The sequence below is a fragment of the Phoxinus phoxinus genome, assembly GCF_949152265.1.
Source record: "Phoxinus phoxinus genome assembly, chromosome: 19".
Lineage (NCBI taxonomy): Eukaryota > Metazoa > Chordata > Actinopteri > Cypriniformes > Leuciscidae > Phoxinus > Phoxinus phoxinus.
The window spans coordinates 15,999,520-16,010,458 of record NC_136894.1 but is presented as its reverse complement, the minus strand read 5'-3'; positions in this window follow the sequence as shown (position 1 = coordinate 16,010,458).

Here is a 10,939-nt window from a genome sequence, read left to right as displayed (position 1 = left end):
CGCAGGAACTTTCCCCAGGAACTAGGAACTTTGGTGTGGTACTCGGTGTGTTTACATCGCAGGAACCAGGGACTAAATGAAGTTCCGGGAAAATATTTCCCCCTCCAAAAGTCCCTGCTCGCGAGCAAGGGGGTAATCCATCCGCCGGAAACTGAAGCTACCCCCACCTGCTGTTAGCATTCCATTGACTCCCATTCATTTTGGCGCCACTTTGACAGCGAATAACTTTACATCTGAGGTGTTTAAAGACTCCATTTGTCCATTGTTTATTTCTAAAGAAACACGAAAATGTATAAAAGGCTCCAATACCTTGTATCTTACGTTATGGCCCCATAGAAGCAGTTTTTGTAAAAATAGGCTAACGATTGCGTCATAACCGTGCGACTCAAGTCGAGAAATTACCGTATAGACAGGCAGAGAAGCTCGCAAGCAATCGGGGGTACGTGGAGGCATAAAGTCTAGGGAGAAGCCCATAGAGAGTCATAAAGTTGCTCCTGCTGCTAGCTCATGGACAGCTAATACTCACGCTCTCCGTCTCTGCGAGATTCGGAAGGGAATGATTCAGATTTCTCTCGGCACAGCTACTAGAAGACCTACAGCTGTCAGACAGGTTGCTCACGTCACATCTACGTCGTCAAGCTCAGTTTGAGCCTGCACAGTTCGCCCAGCCATCAGGAAGTGAGCGCTTCTAATTGACTCAATTCAAGGGGCAAATTTGGCCAGGATGCCTGGGTTACACCCCTACTCTTTTCGAAGGACATCCTGAGATTTTTAATGACCACAGAGAGTCAGGACCTCGGTTTTAACGTCTCATCCGAAGGACGGTGCTCTTTTGGCAGTATAGTGTCCCTGTCACTATACTGGGGCATTAGGACCCACACAGACCACAGGGTGAGTGCCCCCTGCTGGCCTCACTAACACCTCTTCCAGCAGCAACCTGCTTTTCTCAGGAGGTCTCCCATCCAGGTACTAACCAGGCTCAGCCCTGCTTCGCTTCAGTGGGCAACCAGTCTTGGGCTACAGGGTGATATGGCTGCTGGCCATTTTGGTACTCCTCTGGTCCAAGAATGGGGATGTGTGATCCATCAATTGCACCTACACACAATGGCAAACCCCATCTGTGCTCAAAATACGTCTCCATTTCTTTTAACTTTTCACTGTTTGGTAACTGGATAACTTCTGGCATGAGTACCTTCTCAACAGATGAGCAGAAATCGTGAACACAGTGACACACAGTAGGAACTCCGACTCCAATTAAATGAGAAATGCTTCTATACTCTGAGTTGGTCGCAAGTTTCCACAGTGCAATGGCGATTCTTTTTTGAATGGGTACACAATGTCGGTAGTTTGTGTCATGTCTCTCCAGTTGTGGTTGCAATCGACGACAGATGTACAGAAAAGTATCCTTAGACATTCTGAATTTCTTTATCCACTGTGCTTTGGTGAAAGTTGGAACCACGCTGTCCCACCATCCCGTTGTTCTAGTGTGCATCCATACCGATCGCGAAACACGACGCATTCGATAGTACTCGCATATCTAAAACACACAAAAGTGGCAAAAAATAAGTTGATGTAATCGATAATAACATTATTCAACACTCTGCTTTATTTTGATGGATTCATTTCTTACCAATCTTGTTCTTTCTGCCTGATGGCGCGCTCGTCCCAGCCATCTCACGGTCAATGTCCGAAATAGCTGATAACATACGTTGTCTAACTTTATATCTGGCATTACGAGCTTTCTGTATGCTTTATTATCAGTGCTCGTCTCTTTTCTGCCGTTTTGTTCATTACCTCGTTTGTAAGCCAATACATCACAAACAACAGCAGCACAGTTGGAATCTCCTCAATATTTGTTATGTGGCGCTCAAGTTTACTCTCCGTCGCAGACTGGGAGTAGCAGTCGCGCGCAGTTTACGTCACCAGACTAATTTGCATAATCTTCCCGGTACTTTAGACTGCGGTGTAAACGCAGAAAGCAACTGGTCTGGGGCATAAAAAAGTTCCTGGGACAAATTGTTCCAGGTAATTTCGGTGGAAACGCGGCTATACAGTATATCATCATTGAGGTTTTAAAGAAACCTTTAATTTATCATGATGACAAAATGTTATATTGTCTTGATTTGTGTAATTCTTATAACCACTTGTGATGATGTCTGTATATGCCCCTTTCATTTCATGTCTGTATCCTTTCATTTACACAAAAAAAGCCCATGTGCATGACATCACCGTTTTCACAGATTTCTGTTTTTGTAGTTTACACGGTGGGGATAAGGGTTGTCGGTTTCAAAAACTTGCACTTTGAAACCCATTTTAAAAAGTTTGCATTTGCAGGCCACCATTGTAAATGAATGGCCAAAACACAATAAAAAGTCTTCCATTTTTATTTGAAAACGGTGTTTTGTAAACAGCCCCTTGTAAGTTGTTAATTAGTTCATCACACCTGATTTCGTTCTCCTAAATTATTCCACATGAGTTCTCCTTTGTTCCCTGCCTGGTATTGTAAACGTCTATATATATATATATATATATATATATATATATATATATATATATGTATATATATTTGAACCATCTCGTTTACCACCCTATTTATTTTCTTTATTTTACAAAAGCACAATGTTTTATCTCGATTGTAAGTGGACATTTAACAGTTTATTTTTTCATATTTCTTAAGTCTATTTTGCTGCTATGTAAAAAAAAAATAGCAAAACATGCCAGCGCGTTTGCCGACCCCAGAGGGTTAAGTTATCTCCTGATTGTTTCTGTTGTGGATTTATTAAAGACTGTTTCTGTTTCTACTGCATCGTGCAATTTACTACAGCCACAGAACAGTGACACATAAGATTAATAAATTATGTAGAAGTATCATTAATTGTTATTTCATGTTAACTTATGTAGTTAATGTTAACAATAAAACCTAATTGTAATGTGCATTATCCCTATTGTAAAGGGTTACATCAGAGTTTATTCTAAAGTGTGGGAAACAGTAACAATAAATACTATAGTTGTGGTACTGTGTATTTATTGTGGCAACTGAATGATTCAAATCACATTAGGCATCTTAAAAACAGCTACCCACAGAAAACTGCATAGAACATAGAAATCGTACTCGGTTACTTAACGTAACCTCGGTTCTCTCTAGAAGAGGGAACGAGTACTGCGTACTGAAAGTACGCACCGGGTAAAGTCTCTTTGCTCGAGATATTGAAGCCAAAATTTATCCTTAAATTTCCATATCTTGTAAACGCAGTGCAGCAGCAGTCAGACCTAGAGCGGGCAATCTAGCGCGCTCATTGGCTGCTCCGCGGCAACTGCTGCAGCCTACCACTGAGCCCCAGGCGTGACGTCACGCCCAATGAGGGCGCTTCGCGCCCTCACGCGGCAAAGCCCGCCGAAATGGGAGTGGCTTAGCGTATATAAGGGGCAGTTCAGGCTGCTAACACTCGATTTTGATCGCTGAAGCGAAATGAGCTCGAAGCGCGACACGGCAGGGAACGCAGTACTCGTTCCCTCTTCTAGAGAGAACCGAGGTTACGTTAAGTAACCGAGTACGTTCTCTTACGAGAGGTTCTCTCGTACTGCGTACTGAAAGTACGCACCGGGAACCCCTTGTAAACGCCGTGTGCGCTTAAGCAGTCACAATATGAATCCCAGGGGGGAACGCCCCGGGGGACATGGATAAGTGAAATTTAGGTGGCCAACAGAGTGGGCTCGCACCTGTACATAAGCACTTTATGAGGGGATATACATACAGAGCGGCACTGCCGGTCTTATATTGAACACATCTACCCTTGTAGCGCAGTTCACGAGTGAGTCGCTAGGACTTTTTTTTTTTTTTTTTTTCAGACTGAAAGGAGTCTAGCCTGCAAGGCGGGGACTTCTAGGTTGTAGAACCTAACAAATGTAGACGGGGAGGCCCAGCCTGCCGCCGTACAAATGTCATGAATAGAAATCCCGCTGGACCAAGCCCACGAAGAGGCCATGCCTCTGGTGGAATGAGCCCTAACGCCCAAGGGGCATTGCAGGTCTTTTGACGCGTAAGCCGCAGCAATAGCGTCCACTATCCATCTGGATAGGCTGTGTTTCGAGGCGGCGAGACCTTTGGTGCGCCCACCGAACGAAACAAAAAGCTGCTCCGAGCGCCTGAAGGCGGCGGAGCGCGTGACGTAAATTCTCAGTGCTCTGACAGGACAAAGGAGGTTCGCATCGACCTCGTTGCCTGATGCCGGCAAAGCTGAGAGTGAAATGATCTGTGCTCTGAACGGGGTACCGATCGCTTCGGGGACATAACCATGTCTCGGTTTAAGGATGACTTTAGAGTCATTAGGTCCAAACTCGAGGCACGTAGCACTCACAGAGAGCGCGTGTAAGTCACCCACACGTTTAACTGATGCAAGAGCGATCAGAAACACGGTTTTGAGCGCGAGGTACTTCAAATCCACAGAGTGAAGCGGTTCGAAGGGATGTGCTTTCAGGGCCTCTAAGACCAGGGAAAGATCCCAGATAGGAACCGAGGGGGGCCGTGGGGGATTCATCCTCCTGGCTCCTCTAAGGAAGCGGATGATGAGCTCATTCCTTCCTATCGCCTGGCCGAGCGTCGACTCGGCGAACGCTGCGATGGCCGCGACATATACTTTGAGCGTGGAGGGGGACCTGCCCCTGTCCAACATCTCTTGAAGGAAGCAAAGCACCCACGAGACTCCGCACGTTTGTGGCTGTAAGCCCTTGTCCGTGCACCATTTAGTAAACACCGACCATTTAGACGCATAGAGCCGCCTGGTAGAGGGGGCTCTAGATTGCGTGATCGTGTTCACGACCCCTTCTGGCAAAGCAACGGGTACCCGTTGATTATCCATGCATGCAGAGACCATAGCTCTGGATGAGGATGCCAAATCGATCCGCCGGCTTGGGAAAGGAGGTCTTTCCTCACCGGGATCGGCCATGGGGCTGAGTCTGACAGCCGCACCAACTCCGAGAACCATGTCTGGTTCTCCCATCGGGGGGCTATGAGGAGCACCGAGTGACGCATTTCCCTGATTCTCTTAATTACCTGTGGTAACAATGAGACCGGAGGGAACGCGTATAACGGGCATCTGGGCCATGTCTGGGCCGGAGCGTCCTCGTTCTTCGAAAAGAATCTTAGGCAATGGGCGTTGTCTGTCGACGCGAATAGGTCGACTTCCGCCTTGCCGAAGCGGTGCCACAATAACTGGACTGACTGAGGGTGCAGGGACCATTCCCCGAGGGGAACGTTGTTCCTGGACAGTCTGTCCGGTCCGTCGTTCAGGCGTCCTGGCACATGCGTGGCTCTGAGCGAGCGCACGTGGTGCTGAGCCCAGACGAGGAGGCGTTCCGCCAGATCGCAGAGTGGCCTGGATCTGACACCGCCCTGGCGGTTCACGTACGATACCACAGACATGTTGTCCGTTCGAACCAGTACGTGGTGGCCCCGCAGAAAAGGGAGGAAGTGTTTCACAGTGTACTCGACCGCTATCATCTCCAGACAGTTTATATGGAGGAGCTTCTCCGTGTCTGACCATAGGCCAAAGACCGGTCTGCCCTCGAATATCCCGCCCCAACCAAGGTTGGAAGCGTCCGTCGAGATAACTTTTCGGTACGAGACAGTTCCCATCATAACTCCCCGCTGATACCAGTCGGTCACTAGCCAGGGCTGCAGAGCTGAAACACAGCTCTGAGTCACTCTGATTCGGTAACCGCCGGAAGCCCAGGCTCGGTGGTGTACACGAGCGTTGAGCCATCGTTGCAGGGGGCGCATACGCAATAGACCTAGCCGGAGCACTGCTGCGGCTGAGGCCATAAAGCCCAGCAATCTCTGAAACGTTTTCAGGGGAAACACTTTGTCTTTCTGGAAAGATGCGGCCAAACGCTGAACACGGCGCGCGCGCTGTGTTGACAAGCGAGCCGTCATTGCCACCGAGTCGAGCTGTATTCCTAGCAAGGAAGCTGACTGACGGGGCAGCAGTGAGCTCTTGGTCCAATTGACCGTGAGACCCAGGTTTTCCAGATGACTGAGTAGCACAGCTCTGTGAGACACGAGTTCCGCCTCTGATTGTGCTAAAATCAGCCAATCGTCCAGATAGTTCAATATTCGCATCCCCTGACGCCTCAGGGGAGCGAGCGCCGCGTCCATGCACTTCGTAAATGTACGGGGTGCTAAAGACAGGCCGAACGGCAGGACGGTGTACTGATATACCTGACCGTCGAAGGCGAATCTCAAGAATGGCCTGTGACGGGGTATGATCTGAATCTGAAAGTACGCGTCTTTCAGATCGAGAGAAATGAACCAGTCCCTCGGGCGAATTTGCGCGAGGATTTGTCTGGTCGTGATCATTTTGAACGGTCTTTTCATAAGAGCTTTGTTCAAATGTCTCAGATCTAATATAGGTCTGAGCGCTCCGTCCTTCTTGGGCACGAGAAAATAACGGCTGTAAAAGCCTGACTCGCTCATAGAAGGACGTACCGGCTCTATCGCCCCCTTGCATAACAGTTTTGCTATTTCTGCACGAAGTAGGTGTGCTACTTCTGGGTTCACGCTCGTCACTGTACGGGCTCGGAAGCGCGGGGGACGGCGAGCGAACTGCAGTGTATAGCCCTGTCTTACAACATTCAGCACCCATTCTGACACGCCCGGGATCGCTTCCCATGCTTTCGCACGCATAGCTAGGGGCAGAATGGTCTCCGCGTCCTGAGCGCCGCACTGCGCGGGCTCGAGAAACTGAAATGGAGGTATCAGCGCGGCGCGCGCGCCCTCGTTTGCTGAGTAATGCTGCTCGCTGACGGCAGCAGCCTGCTGTTTCACATTCCGTAACTCGGTCGCTAGGGACGGAGAACAATTTGTGGCGCGAACAGCGGTGCGCGTGAGCGGTGTTGGGGGTACAGTGTTTGTTAGTAAGCGTGAGCGCTCACAGGGCTCACGTTCACAACACAGCCGGTTATACAATGGTATCCGCGTTCCGATCGCCGCACTGCGCGGGGTCGAGAGACTGTAGCGGAGGTATCAGCGGCTCGCTGACAGCGGCAGCCGGCTGCATTACACCTAATGACTCGATCGCTTTGGACGGAGAACATTATGTGGCGAGAACAGCGGGGCGCGTGAGCGGCGTCGGGGTTACAGTGTTTATCAGTAAGTTTGAGTGCTCGTGAGCGCTCACATGGCTTACGTTGACAACACAGCCGGTTATACAATGGTATCCGCGTTCCGATCGCCGCACTGCGCGGGGGTCGAGAAACTATAGCGGAGATATCAGCGAGGCGCGCGCGCTCTCGATGTCTGTATAGGGCGGCCGGCTGTTTCACATTCAATGACTCGGCCGTTTTGGACGGAGAACATTTTGTGGCGCGAACAGCGGGGCGCGTGAGCGGCGCCGGGGTTACAGTGTTTATCAGTAAGTGTGAGTGCTCGTGAGCGCTCACATGGCTTACGTTGACAACACAGCCGGTTATACAATGGTATCCGCGTTTCGATCGCCGCACTGCGCGGGGGTCGAGAAACTATAGCGGAGATATCAGCGAGGCGCGCGCGCTCTCGATGTCTGTATAAGGCGGCCGGCTGTTTCACATTCAATGACTCGGCCGTTTTGGACGGAGAACATTTTGTGGCGCGAACAGCGGCGTTGGTTTACAGTGTGTATCAGTAAGTGTGAGTGCTCGTGAGCAGTCACAGGGCTTACGTTCACAACACGGCCGGTAAACAAAGGTCTCCGCGTTCCGATCGCCGCACTGCGTGGGGTCGAGAAACTGTAGCGGAGGTATCAGCGAGGCGCGCGCGCTCTCGATGTCTGTACAGGGCGGCCGGCTGCATTACACACCCAATGATTCGATCGTTCGTACGGAAATCATTCTGTGGCGAGAACAGCGGGGCGCGTGAGCGGCGCCGGGGTTGCAGCATTTATCAGTGAGTGTGAGTGCTCGTGAGCGTTCACAGGGCTTATGTTCACAACACGACTGTTAAAGCTTTCGTCCCCTGGAATAACTGTGCAACAGAGCGGGCAGTGAGTAGGTGTGGGCACTGTAACGTGGGCACATATCCTACGTCTAACACTCGAGCGGCGCGTGCCCGCTTATGTGAGTGGGCTCTGTGACAGTGAGGGACACCGGGGGGGATCGTGCTTATGTGTAGGGTGAACACAGTGGCGTGGGCACATCTTCTACACTTGAAAACACCGTCGGCGTGAGCCGGAAAAACAGACACTACACTCTTTATGAGATTTATCTGGGTCGCCGTGGAAACGGCGTCTGTGTGCAGGCGAGCGGGTTAAGCAACTGGCTCGTTGGCTGCGGTATACACTACTGCAGTAGCCTTTGCTAAGGGGACTGGCAGAGCGGGTAGGTTTGATGGCGGTCCGGCCGCGGCGGGACTCGCGCATCTTCTCCTCCGTGCGGCTGCTAGGAGGACTTCGCGGCTCAGGTTTCAACGCGATCTCGGGCCGGGGTCCCCGGGGGGGAGGCGGCTTGTGGCGGCTGTCAGAGCGCGATCTGTCGTCGCTGCGAAGAAGGTCCGCTGGGGGAATTTGTATCCCAAAAGCAGCCATCATCGATGGTTCTCCGTCCACCTCATCCCCTGAGGCGACAGCAGTGAGGGCCGAGGCCGGCAGCTGCGTGTCGGGGGGGAGGGGGTCTCTGGGGGCGGCACTTCTGTTGCGCGGCCCACCGAAGACAGCCGGAGTGACATCTTCAGCGTCGAACGCGGCAAGTCGAGCCCGCAGGGTCGACATTGGCAGTTCCTCGCAGTGAACGCAGCCTCCCGAAGACAGAGCGAGGGCTGCGTGGTCCTGTCCCAGGCGGAGAGCGCAGAAGATGGCGGTCTCCGTCGCTGAGCGGGAAAAACGAGGCATTTTGAAACAAACACCTCGTGCTCTTTTAGACACGTGCGTTGCAGCGGCGAACGCACGGAGAGGAAATACACATTATATCATAGACATAAAAAGGATATGACGCCGGATAGCGTAGCTGGCACGGACGGCTGAAGGTGGCGAAGACGGCCGGCTTCCTCAGGCGCTGTCCTAAGCTGGCTGGTCGCTGGATTCGACGGCGGCGGCTTCTCTCAGAGGTCAGCGTAGCGTAGAGCGTCGCTGAAGAGATTAAAATCGAGTGTTAGCAGCCTGAACTGCCCCTTATATACGCTAAGCCACTCCCATTTCGGCGGGCTTTGCCGCGTGAGGGCGCGAAGCGCCCTCATTGGGCGTGACGTCACGCCTGGGGCTCAGTGGTAGGCTGCAGCAGTTGCCGCGGAGCAGCCAATGAGCGCGCTAGATTGCCCGCTCTAGGTCTGACTGCTGCTGCACTGCGTTTACAAGATATGGAAATTTAAGGATAAATTTTGGCTTCAATATCTCGAGCAAAGAGACTTTACCCGGTGCGTACTTTCAGTACGCAGTACGAGAGAACCTCTCGTAAGAGAACTTTGAAACATAAACCCTGGTAACACAAGTGTCACAGAGATACTGCTGCAGGCAAGGTCTGATGAGTCAACACAGTGGCCTCCACTGAATCCCCCCTGAGAATAAAGATGAATCAGACAGCCTTCCATCAATTGAGAACCTCACACTTTAACCAAAACACATATATTTAATTGAAACAATAAGTAATTAATTGCACAAAAGAGCAACAATGTGTAAATATTCCCTTTCTTAACTTAATATGTTTCCCTAAATGATCTGAATGAAAAATCCTGTATCTTTAAAGGTGTCAAGAAGCATTTTATCACACTGCAGCCGGAGGTCTGGTGAAGGTTAACAAGGTTTTTACGCTTTTCCCTATCCGATCACTCATACAATCTTCCTCTGGCTCTGTGTTTCTGTTTTTGGTTTGCATCTGTCATTGCTTTATTCAAGGGAAAATGCAGGGGTCAGGATTTTCCCTTGACTAGAGTAATGATGCTTTTCTCATTAAGTTGAATACATTTTTGGCATTTTCAACCCAAAAATAATTCAATATTCTCTTTCAATTTGGAGGTGTATTAAACTATTTAAGGTTTTACAGCCGCCTCAAGATGTAGCTATTTGGATACTAGAGGTCACTGCATTGGTAAGTTGTTACCTTAAAGTGCTATTTCTATGTATACACAATTATACCCATACATTAAGTTTTGTATAAATGACTGCATTTAGGTTGATTAAGTGATGGTAAATAATTGTAAAGCTTTTGTTTGGTTTAGCTCTTCATTGTCATGTCATGCGATTCCCACATTTACCTTGTGTTCATGCCATGTGCTTTTGTTTTCATTTGTGTTAAGGTCTCTTTGGTTCATTGCATTCACATAAGTAGCAGCCAAATGGTCAGACAATCCCATATAATTTCTAGTTGGACTACATGTTCTTAAATACACACAAAGTCATGCTTTATTTATCCATAGCACACTTTGATTCTTTGATAGATATTTTGAATATCTGTTAATGTTGTTCAGTGACTAGTAAGTTTTATTTATGCATTATTAAATCTTTTGTCAGGTAAAATATATATTTGTATACTTGTAACGACTACTAGTCGCTTTGCGAGTAAACCTTACTCCTCTGATCTCAACAAAGGTCTGGACAAAGATGCTAGAGGCTGCAGTCTTTAGCCTCCTTGTTAGAGCACCTGACTCTCACGCTGGAGACCGGGGCGAGTAGTACCTGGGTGGGTACCATATCTGTCCCATGCTATGGTTATGTCAACAACGCAATTTGAGAGTGAATCCCACATTATGTCACTTCCTGAACTTCACAGCCTGCAACCGACTGTCTGTCCTCACCACAGCATGAATAATTATTCAATGAATGACATATAGCCGCAAGAGCATGCAAACATGCTCACTCATCTCAGCCCATGCGTTCTCAGAAAGAGCCGCTACAACAATGTGCTGTTCAAACTGTAATGAGTCTCCTACACTCCTGTTGTTAAGCAAATACTTCTGCATTTTAAGCAGTAAGTGATT